At 45.1% G+C, this 12132-nt stretch overlaps 1 long non-coding RNA gene across 1 annotated transcript; it reads left to right on the top strand.

The window, feature by feature from the left end:
• The first annotated feature begins 121 nt into the window (after positions 1-121).
• LOC308491223 lies at positions 122-6499 on the top strand. Its single transcript, XR_013992310.1, has 3 exons — positions 122-230; positions 468-709; positions 2446-6499. It is a non-coding gene; the product is annotated as an uncharacterized lncRNA (long non-coding RNA).
• Positions 6500-12132: the final 5633 nt, after the last annotated feature.

The raw sequence follows: 12132 nt of genomic DNA, 5'->3' as shown, positions 1-12132 counted from the left end.
GCGCCCCGCCCCCTGTTCATGCTCCTCCCACCCTAGTGACTCGGCAGCGCGGCAGGCGGCGACTGCGCAGGCGCAGAGGATGGCCGCGCCTCTCAAACGCCCCGTACCCGCCCCTCTCGGAAGCACGTGCGCCAACGTCATTTCCTGTTATTCTCTCCGCTCCCTCCTAGATCCGCAGTGGGTTTGTTGGTGACCGGCTTTTGGGGCGTGCCCTTTTTCCTCTCTGTCAGGTGAGTGAGGAGGCGCCGTTCGTCGCGGTGGCGGAGCCGCCTCCAGTTCCCGGGGTCCCCCGGTGCTGGGTGCTCTCCCTGGAGTCCCCAAGCCGACCCGATTCTGCGGGGGGAGGCCAGGGTGGGGGAATCTTCGCGGCCACCTGTGAGCGCTTCCCCCGAGTCTGCTCGACGTTAAACTCGGGACCGCTTGCGACGTCTCCCGGACGCGTGACATCCGCTGTCGCCTTGTTTCAGGGCCCACGGCGGAGCGAGGCGGTATCAGACAGGGCGAGGGTCACGACTGTGACGTCGGCGCTGGAAAGGAAAAGCCTGCACTGTACTGCCTCTGTTGTTTGACTTGAGGCAACTGCTGTTACGTCCCCCGGCCTCAGTTTCTCCATCTGTCAACTGAGCAATCCTAACGGCGAATCTCGGTTTTTTCAGGCAGGCCTCCTTTGAGAATTTAATGAGGACATGGACCCTCTCGACGGAGAAATGCACGTAACACGCTAAGTTTTGCAAAAAAGAATAGGCAGTTCACCTAAGTAGGGGATTTGTAGGGGTTTTATCATTTTCATGATTCTGATGGTTACTCCGATGACAGTGTGACCACTGCCACCCCTTCCATCAGGACTGGTTTTGCCCATCTAGCTGTGCCTCTCCGCACTCACGATGCCCCAGCTCCGAGTCTGCACGTCCGAGTTTGTGGGAAAAGATGGCTTTCCTCAGTAGAAGTGGTTCTGGCCCAACCTAGGGTGAGACTCGTTCCCTGAACCCAAACTGGACCCTCCCACCTGCACTCCCCAGTATTTAGGTGTAGTCACCGAACTAGATAGGCTGCTGGAAGGAGTTCAGTATATCCAACTTAACTGCAGCCGGGCCTTGGAATGCCTGACCCAGGTCTGGGAATGGAGTCCACAGGTCCTGGATGCCGTTGTTAAACAGAAGGCATGTAATGAGCCCTGGGTAAGACTTTAAATTCCCCTTGTTCATACCAGAGGCTCAATAAGTGACGGGATAAAAGAATAACTTTATGGTAAAGTTCCAACATCAAACCTAATGATGCTCATAATAATGGTAGCCCACTATTGTGCAGAGGCTATGTACATGTTCTTTCATGTAATGTCCTGTGATTTTACACATATTACAGGTGAGGACGATTAGGACTCTGAGAGATTAGATACCTTCTAGCTCTCCTTGTCCTGTGTCACACGGTACTAGTAAATGACTGAATCAGGATTTAATTTCTCTAAAGCCTGTCCATCCACTGCTGCCCATCTCTCAACATCTCTCTTAGAAAAGAATAAAAAAGGAAAATATGATGCATTTTTTTCCCTCTGAAATGGCCCAGTGATTTGCATCAAGATCAAATATGTGTTTTAAGCTTTTATTTCAAATCTTTCTTCAGATAAAACACACATCCTAAATCAGTAATGAATTCCCAGAGCTTAACACGGTTCCTGGAGGTTAGTAAGCACTAAATACAATTTGGATGAATTCTTCATTTTTAAAACCTTTTTTCCATCTATTATGGCATTAAATACTGAAAACCAAAATGTTTTAAAGAGCTTTATGTCAGCATATCTCCATCACAGAGATGCTTTCTGAGAATGTGGTTCATTACTCGGAGTATTTGGAAGGCCAGACCCTCTTGGGAGGCTAGTAGGTGGCACCATTCACTAAGGAGGAGAATCCAGGAAGCCAACAGGTATGGGGGATGGGGAGCGAATTTAGTTTTGGACATAAGCAGCTTGAAGTACAGATGAAAGCAGGAATCTGGTCATGAAGGGTCTTAAAGACCACGTCAAGGGGTTTATTCTAAGAACTATAGGAGCTGTGGAAGAGAAGAGAAATGACCATTTTATTGTAGGAAGATTACTCTGATTTTAGCCTGGATGGCACACTGATCAAAGAGCAGGTGGCTCTAGGAATGGAGAGCAAGTTAAGAGACTGAAAGTTGTACAGATCAGGCTTTGATGAGAGATTGGATGTGAGCAGGAAGAGAAAGTGGACAATGACAATTTGCTTTCTAGTTTGAGCAACTGCATGGGTATTGTTGCCTATTTCTAATGTAACTCTATGGAATCCAGTTGACAGGGAACACAAGAACAATAACATTTAAGTGGAAGAAAATAGTAAATCTAGTACTTTTATAGCTTTTACTGTGTGTCAGAAATCTCACTTTAATCCACTCAACAATCCTGAGATTACCATTATCATCTTCATTTTCCAGATGAGGAAACTGAAGCAAAGAGAAGTAAAATGACTGGCCTGAGGTCACACAGCCAGTAAGTGATGGAGCTAGAATTGGAACCGAGGCAGTCCCGCTAGTCTGAGCTCCCACTGCCTCCTTAAAATGAGATGTCTAAGTGATGAGCTCAGTTCGGACACTGAACTTGAGAGCGGTGCAATAGCCATGTGGAGGTATCTGTGCGACAGAAGATACATGAGTTTGCAGCTCACGTGAGAGATTCAGACTGGAAATAGAGATTGTGGAGCCAGCATGCGGGTGGCCGTGGAACCTGCAGCAGAAAGCAAGAGCCCCCAACGAGAGGGAGGGAAATAACAAGAGGAAAGAAACAAAGGGAACCCTGGACGGCAAGCACAGCATTCCAGTTAGGGGAAGGATGTATTCCCTTCTGCAAATTGATAAACGGGTGTCTAGTTTATAGGTCATCAATCAACGTTGACTGACCAGTCGAGTTCTTGGACCCACAACTGTAAGGACATACCCTGGGTGGCGGTAACCCTTCCCGCTCTCTCCTACCGTGAGATTCCAATTGGTGGCCTATTGGCCTCCCTGGACATCTGTTTCTTGCCCGTCACCACAACTGAAGAGCCTCTCGCTCCTCTGTCTGTCACTGGCCAGCTTTGTCAGCCCCGGGCCCGCCATCTCCAAGACTCCAGAAACACATCACTTGGGACTTCTTCCGGTGCCTCCTGAAGTTATTTTTTAACATTGACCCATACATTTCTTGTGTCTCCAGCTGGACTCTAAGCTTCTGCAGAAAACGTCTATGACATTTTCCCCCTGACTTTCCCTCCCTCAGTCCCTGTGCCCCTGTGTAAGTTAAGTGGCCCTACACTGTGTGGTCCCACAGCACTTCACACTTACTCCATCGTGGCAGGGGCAGCCTCTTGTGTCCCTGGTACCTGGCACAGGGTGTGCCACCGTGTGTACTGAATGAGTGAGTCCGTCAGTAAGTCAATCATCTAGCTCACTCAGCAAATAATTACAGTTGCCCACTGGCTTTTTAGAACCCAAACTGGGGGCTGTTGACTCCTTTGACAGTTGATTTTAGCAACAGAGCCCTTCCCAGCAGTCTCTCGGGGATGAATAGGTAAAAGCTGTGGAAGAGATTCACTGCACTCTCTTGGCATTCTCTTCATAGCCATTACGGTCTTTATTTGATAGTTATTTTCCTGAAATGTTGGGTAACGGAGTGGGGAACGAATGAGGACTTTGGGATGCTTCGATAAATGGCCTGGCCCTGTTCCTCTGTGCTGGTTGGGGGGAAGTCTGAAGCAACTGGAGTCCCAGGCCTCAATCCTCAGAGCTCCAGGACAGAATGGGAGGCTTTTCCGCGTAGCTACTGATCACCTGCAGAGGGAGCCCTCGGAGCGCAGATTCTCTTGCCTTCAATATGATATAAAGCCCTTGACAGTAGTGGGTTTGCAAAACTGTTGAAGACCCTGTGTTACTGCATCGCTTGCCTTCTCTCTCCAATTCAATTCAGTTCGTCTTCATTCATTTGAACTTTGTAATTTAAATTGTATGATAACATCAGGAAGGTGTTAAGGCCCAAAACTAGAAACAAGCAGTAATTTGCAGGAGAAAAGATTCTGTAAATGGCGAGGACTGGAAAGAGAGTATTGAGTAGGGCTTCTGGGGTGCTGGTGACATTCTGTTTCTTGATGTTAGTTAAGGTGTTGGTTTTAGAAGTGTGTTCAGTTCATAAGCTGTACACGTAGTATATGGACATTTCTCTTTGTGTATATTAAACTCCAATTAAAAGTTTAAAACTTACAACAAAGATACGTATTAGATTAGGGTGAGCGGTTCTCTTTTTCCCTATAATTATTAACCTCATCGGAATCACGAGATCCTCTGAGAAAGCCACAAACCCCAGGTTAAGAACGTTTGCAGCAGCAGAATAGAGAAAGTGGACAAAAGGACATGAACAGATGGTTCACATAGAAAGAAATACAAATGGCCCTTAAACATATGAAAAGACGCTCAAGAAAAAAATAAATGTTTGCTAAAAGTGCACTGAGATACCAATTTTAACCAAATTCCAAAGTTTGACAGCACACAGGATGGGGCTGGAACAGTGGGCAGCAGGTACTTTCAGACATTGCTTGTGGCATTGAGAAATGACAAGTGTAGGCATCCACCCTGTAGGTGACATTGTACACATATGTAATGACTTACGTGAAAGGTTATCCACTGCAGCACTGGTTATAATAGCTAAAGATTGGAACCAACCCAGGTGTCCATCTGTAGAGGACGGCACAGAAACTGGTGCAGCCACACTCTGAAATAGTATGTAGCTGGAGAAAGAGGAAGCTGTTTGTGGCTTGAGAAAGGATCTCTGGATTTAGTAAGTGAAAGGGGCAAGATGCAAGCTAAGAATAGATATTTGTATTGCTTGTATTCTGCATAAAGAAACACTGAAAAGATACACAGGACACTAAGTGTTTCAAAGAATGGTGGGGGTGGGGCAGGGGCAGCCAGGCTTCCTAATGTGGACCTGTGTTCTGATTTGCTAATCCTGACAGTGAATTACGTATACAAAGCAACAGCAATCAAAAATTTAAAGAGCCTGTGCTCTAAAGCTGTCGAGCTAAGCCTTTAGGCATCCGTACTTCTTATATCTGCCAATTTCACTATGGCTTTTTTTTTTTAATTGAGCTGTATCTAGAGAAGAGTCTTCAACTTATTCTGCATTTGGACTGTTGTATCACGGTTTCCTGGCTCACCCTAACGTTACCCCAAGGATTCTTCCATGTGCTCTAAACCAATCTGCTCCCTCAAATGTTGCCAGTTACATCTAATTCCTGAGCATCTAATTCTGGCTGAGGGAAGACAAAAAGGTGCATCAGAAAAGTACACCTGTGTCTTCAGAAGCCATTGGATATGAGATCTTGTTCTGCATCCTTTCATCTTTGCCTGTTTCTACAGCCATCTTTCCCCCTTCTCTCCTCCGTAGAGGGTCTTCCCTCTAAGACCAATCCCTACTCTAGCATCACTTTGGTTACCATCTTTCACACCTTCTCAGGACACTCACACCATCTTTTCCATACATGCAAACATGCACCATGTTTTCTCTCTTCTTTTAAAAAAACAAAATGGAAAAAAAACCCTGCAAAACCAAAACCCACAAAGCCCCCTCTTACCCGGACTCCCCCTAAGTGCCATCCTTTTCTCCCGTTTAGGACAATAGTCAATATTTCTACTTCTTCACGTCTCACCCTTCAGTCTTTTAAAACCAGACTTCCATTCTCACTGAAGCCCTTTTTGCCAAGGTCATGAGTGACTTCCTTGTTGCTGAATGCAGTGGCCCCTTTGTTGGTTCTTATGTTGCTTGAGTTCTGAGCACAGTCGGAAACTGGATGTGGCCTCCTTCTGAACTCACTCTCCTTCCAGCTTCTGTGGCCCCTACCCCACAACGTCCTCTCAGCCTCTCCTGTTCAGCCTCATCCTCAGGCCCCTCGCCTGCCCATCTGGTGGTCCTCAGGGGCCTGCTGCACCACTCTCCTCATCTCACATTCACTTCTGGGGGGATCCTGTTTCAGAGAACAGAAATCTGCTCTGATTCGCTTGAGTAGAAAAGGAATTTACTGGCAGAATAGCAGAAAGCTTCCTCAACAAAAGGGAACGCAAAACAACCAGGCCTTATCCGACGGGACCAGAGACTTGCCCAGGTGCCGGGAAGTCCCGGGCAGCCTCCATGGGGCATTGTCATTGGAGTGAGCCAGTTCCACATATTTCTGACCTTACATGTTCCTCTGTATGAGATTCAAGTTCCTAGGAGAGAAGCTCTGATTGGCCCCCGTGGCAGGGTCAGATTTTACCCGCTACTACTCAGAGGTGCAAAAATAGTGCAACTTCTAAGCCTGGTCTTCTGGCCTTTCCTGGTCCCTTTCAGTATAATGAAATCAAATTGAATTTGATTCACACACACCCCCCCCAATGTGTCTGGCTCCTAGGTTATTAATACCCTTCCCATACTTTGGGAGTATGTTTAATGTATTAATATATTATTTTTATAATAAAAACTGATTTTAACAAAAATGACCTCTGTAGAAAATTTGGAAAATATAAAGAAGAAAATTCTATGTTGTTCAGGCCCAGCGTTTTGCCGTAGTGTGGCAGAGTTCTGGAGAGCCAGACTGGCTCTGTTAGACGTCCTGCCTCACCACACCCACCGCTCCGTGTGGCCTTGGGCACTGTGCCCAAGCCCCTGTGCCTCCGTTTACTCCTTTGAGAAATGGGGATGATTGTACCCATCTCGGAGGGCTTGGAGAGAACTGAGTGACTAATGTGATAAGCACCGCCTGGCTCATAGTGAGCGTCCTATAAATGTTGCTGTTGCTGTCACTATATTATTATTTCAAATGTGTATGTTTTAATTGCTGATAAACTGTGTATACAGTTTTATATTTTTTTCATGAACTATTATATAAGTATTTTCCAAAAACATGATTTTAATAAGTGTATAGTAGTCAATAATTTAAATATATCCATAATTTCTTCTGTAGTTAACCATTTCTCAAAATATGGACAGTTGTGGGTGTGTGTGTGTGTGTGTGTGGGTGTGTGTGTTTGCTATAATAAAGAACTCTGAGCTGAAAATCCTTGTTTGTGTGTGTATATAAATATGAAAATGTGTGTATGTGTATTTGTATACATCTGATCATGAGTCTGATTGTTTTCTTAGAATAGCATTTATACCTGCAGCTCCTGGGTGAGAAGGTATGAACTATTTAAGGTCTCCGGTAAGGCAGCAATAAATTGCATAAAGGAAGGGTTATCAACCATTCACACACTCTGGGTCTACTTCACCATTCCCTCTCCAGCAGTGAGGTGAGCTTGAAATTTGCCCGTTGTTGCTGCCATTTCTTTACAAGGTAGCTTTCACCACATTTCACTGGATTGGTAGGAGATGCCCAAGCTACTTCTGCGTTTGTTACTTTTTCTCATGTTAATAGATGAACTGAGTAGTCCCATAAACCCTGGATGGGCATATTAACTTGCTTCCTGCCCAGTCCTGGCCCATTTTCCTGTAGGTGGAAATATAACCCATGGTGCTGGTAATACACTGGATTTCCTTGTTTCCCTGATCCCCCTGCCCAAAGATGTTTAGCATTGTGGCATCTCTCCCCAGTGACAGCCAGGTCCCAAAGCCCAGTAACAGGTCCTAAAGGAACCTGGCTCAGGTAAAGTATGCGCTCAGATGGACTGACCCATTATCTGTTTGCACTGTGTGTGTGGCCTTCTCAGCGTATATTGCCAGTCATTGTGCCATATTTCAAATTCCGATTTCCGTTCAATGTACTCCCATTTGCAGTTACCCTACCAGTGTTATTCTAACCCCCCAGAAAGAGCTAGAACTTTATTTTGTTAAAATTAACTAATGTTTTTCAAGTCCATATTGTATAAAATGCATTCGCATCACACATGATTGCTTTGATCCTTGAAACAACTCTGGGAGTTTGGTGTGTTTATCTCCATTTTACAGCTGAGGCCCAGAGAGGCGAAGCCTCGTGGTGAATTATGTCTGCAAAGCCACAGCAGCTGGATCTCAAATCCCCACTCTTCCCAAATCACGATGCCTTCAGCAAAGGAGAGCCAGAAAGGGGAGAATTACTCTGGGTAGATGAACACTGGCTTTGGTTGAGGGAATAAGAGCCAAAGAGGAGTTGAAGGAGTAGGAGTCACAGGTAGGAGCGCTTGGGTGGGGCACGCACGTTAGGGCCACGGCTGGACCCACTCCAGTAACGGGGGACACGCGGTGGAGGTCTCAGGGACCTGGGCTCCCTCTGCTCTCTCCAGGGCCATGCTGTCCGCCACTTCCTGCTGGTGGGCCCTCACGCAAATCATTGCACTCGGAGCCTCAGTTTCGCTATTTGCAAGTTGGAAATTACCCCTCTGCCAACTTAGAAGAATTGCTTGGTGAACATGGGATGCTGCCTTGGGAAGTGTAAAGTGCGGGGCCCCAGGAACCCCTCCAGGAAAGGGCGCGTAGGACTCCAGTGAGGGTGTCTTTCTTTTTCTCCTTTTCCTCCTCTTCTACTTAGCTTTATTATTTTACCATGTCCTTGTTGTAAAATGATTCAAGTGATGCTGAAATATTAAGGTAAAAATGGAAAGTTCCATGTACTCCCCTGCTGTGCAGAGGTGACCACTGTTTGTAGTTGAGCACACCTCCTGCCAGGTTTTCAAAGTACCCATTCGTACAAACCTACGTGTGTGTGTTTTTTGCCATATGTATACACGTGCACATACAATTGTGTTCTTTTACACTTCACAGATGTCCTCTACACTGTTGTGCACCTTACTTTTTCACCCTTAACAATTTTATCTTGAAGACCTCTACCTCAGAGCTATTTAGTTCGTTTCTGTGTCCAGGCATATACATATACATAAATAAAACTACTTTCCTACCAATGTCATTTGGATCATTACCAGTTTTTAAAAATATTACCACTGGTGCTGCGTGAGCATGCTTATCAAGCAGGTTTGTGCTCTTGTATTTTCAAGTGAAATTGCGGGTGACACAAATTTTGATATTTGGTAGATACATCAAACTGCCAGCTTCCACTCCCACCAGTGGTGTTTGGGGTGCCCGTTTGCCTACAGTGGCCCTCACTTGGCCCCGAAGGGACATTTGACAATGCCTGGAGACATTTCCGGTTGTCACAGCCTGAGAGGTAGTGAAGAAGATGGTACTGCATCCAGTGGGTAGGAGCCAGGGATGCCTTCACCACCCTCAATCCCCAGGATGCTTGTCCCCCATCACAGATCCTGTCAGCCATGCGGAGGCTGTCACGCCCCGCACTGCACCCTGCTCAGTGCTGGCGAGTGCCGTCTTCCTCATCTCGCCAATCTGCTAGTTTGATAACATCATACTTTACTTTGTACCTCTTCAGGAGAATGGAGTTATTTTTACTTCTTATTTTATATTTATTTAAATTTGTTATAATGAATATTCATTACTTTTGTATTTTTTTAAAGCCATTAAAGATTTTCAAAAATCTATACCTCTTTGATTTATTACTGTGCAGTCGGTCCTTAAAATTTAATCATATAGGTGCCTGCTTGTTGTTCTCTGATAATGTGTAGAAAGAAATCCTTAATACGGGCCTTGAGAAGCTGTCAGTACTTCAGGTTCAAGTCCCCCCCTCTGCCTTCAGAATTTCTCTCTTGCTCTTTCAAAGCCCCGCCTCTCGGTGGACACCCAGACCCAGGAGCCACCTCAGAGAATCATCTTAGCCCAGAGGTACTCCTCACCGCAGACCAGGGCTCCAAACTAAATGTAGCCTGTGCTGACCCGGAACACCCACCATGCACTCATCTGCCAGACACCAGGAAACTGCTCATTTCTCAGCAGTGAAACCTGAGATCCATTCACCCTGTGAGTGTCCCAGACTGTCACAGCTGAGCCAAGCCCTTGGGGTTTCTATGGAGCCTGGAGCTGCTGGCATAGGCTCTGGTGCAGCGTGAACATGTTCACATTTCCTCTACTAGGTCCTGTCGAAAGGAAAAGGAGTGGCGCCCTGCCCAGCACGGTACGGGATGCTGGAGAAGTCCTGCTCCTTTCATTTGGCTCAGAGCAAGCCTGAGCCAGCCTGGAGGAAGTGTCCACGGAGGGAGGACTTGTCGGTAATACCCGGGTACTCCCAAGAAAATGTCCCATGTGGCAGAAGTGGCATAGACTTGCCCACAGCCTTTGCAGATCACCCAATAGCAGCTCTGGCCTTGGTGCCAGGAACAGGACTTCTGCCAGCAGCTCTGTGCATTTGATCTGCAGCCTGCTGTGGTTTTCCAGCAGCAAGCAAAGGCATCTGTGGAGTCTGCCTGGTCTGATGGCTGTCTCCACACTCTGGATCCACACAAAGCATGTCAATGGAATGGAGCTGCCATCTCTGAGGCCATGAATGCCCGCTCCAGACACCTATGCATGGCTGACTCTGCGGAGTTCACAATGGGGAATGGGGAGGGGAGAAAAGGGAAAGGGTGATAGTAGAGAAAGAACAGCCCTCTGAAAGTCAGAGCCTGAGCTCTGCTCCTGCCTCGCTGTACACCCTGGGGCAGATAAATCCCTTTACTTCTTTGGGCTTCAGCTTCCTTGCTAAATGGTTATTGGAAGAATTGATGCTGTTTTTCAGTTTGCAATTTTCTCAAAATATTGCCAATTAGATAAAGCTGGCTAAAGTGAATTAGAGGTTTACAATAGAGTTTAGAAACAATCCACTTCCAGTTGGTTAGTTTTTCTTACTTGAAAGTAATAGATGCTCAGAACAGAAAAAAAAAGTCAGAAGGTAGAGCCAAGGAAACAGTAGTTCATACCGTGTTTCCCCGAGAATAAGACCTAGTTACCATCAGCTCTAATGCGTGTTTTGGAGCAAAAATTAATATAAGACCCAGTCTTATTTTACCATAATTTACTTATATGTATTACATTATTTACTATGTTTAAATATTTTATATATAATATGTATTACATTATTTACTATATTTAAATATTTAGTATTTTACATATATTATGTTATATTATACATATTATACTGGTTCTTATAGTAAAATAAGACCGGGTCTTACATTACATTACATAAGACCAAGTCTTACAGTAAAATAAAACCGGGTCTTATATTAATTTTTGCTCCAAAAGACGCAGTAGAGCTGATTGTCCGGCTGGGTCTTATTTGCGGGGAAACATGGTAGAGAACACCCATAATTCTACCCACGCAGAGACAGTGCTGTTGGCGTCTTGTTGGGATCTGTCCAGATAAAAGGTTCTTCACTTGGATTGGTGGGTGGGCTTTGGGGGGAGAGCCCCTGAATGGTTGAATAAACCCCCTGTCGTGGGCCATTTAGGATTTCTCAGTTGTTTGGCCATTACAAAGAATACTGTGCAGATATAAGCTTAATGAACAAGAATTAGAACTGAATGAGAAAAGAAGAAAAACACGGACAATTTGAACACCTGCCAGAAATACTGTAAAGGACAGGCACAAGAGGAGGCCAAATTATCCTACAGTGCACAAAAGTTACCAGTGAGAGACAAGGGAGTAATGCTCACTTTCAGCCATTTACATTTAAGTCAACAAGTATTTACTCCGTGAAGGGGGCCAAATATATGGTGGTGGAAGGAGAACTGACTCTGGGTGGTGAACACACAATATGATGTCTAGATGATGTAGTACAGAATTGTGCACTTGAAACAATTTTACTAACCATTGTCACCCCCAATAAATTTAATCAAATAAATTAAAAAGTTTTAAAAATAAATAAAAATATTATGTTGGCAAGGGTGCAGGGAATTGAGCACTTTTATAGATTGTTAGTGAGGAGTATACATTAGGACAGCTTCTTCAGAAGGACCTTTGACAATGAGATATTCTGATCCAGCAATTTCATGTCTAGGAATTTATCATACAGATTATTCTCCAACATGTTCACAAATATATATGAATAAGGATATTCACTAGAGCATTGTTTAGAAACAGCATATCTGTCATCAGTAGGAATTGTTACATTTATTATGGAGCATCCGTACAATGTAGACTGTTACAAAGTACACCTGTGCTGATAGGAAACATTTCAAGATGTACTGCTAAGTGAAAAGTGCAGAGAGCAGGCCAGTGTCTGTCTTATGTATCCGTACATCTCTTGTGCTATCGAAGTGCCTAGCAC

Source organism: Rhinolophus hipposideros, assembly GCF_964194185.1.
Source record: "Rhinolophus hipposideros genome assembly, chromosome: 22".
In the NCBI taxonomy this organism is placed as follows: domain Eukaryota; kingdom Metazoa; phylum Chordata; class Mammalia; order Chiroptera; family Rhinolophidae; genus Rhinolophus; species Rhinolophus hipposideros.
The sequence above is the reverse complement of the archived record's forward strand: the minus strand, read 5'-3'. Positions and strand labels throughout refer to the sequence as shown.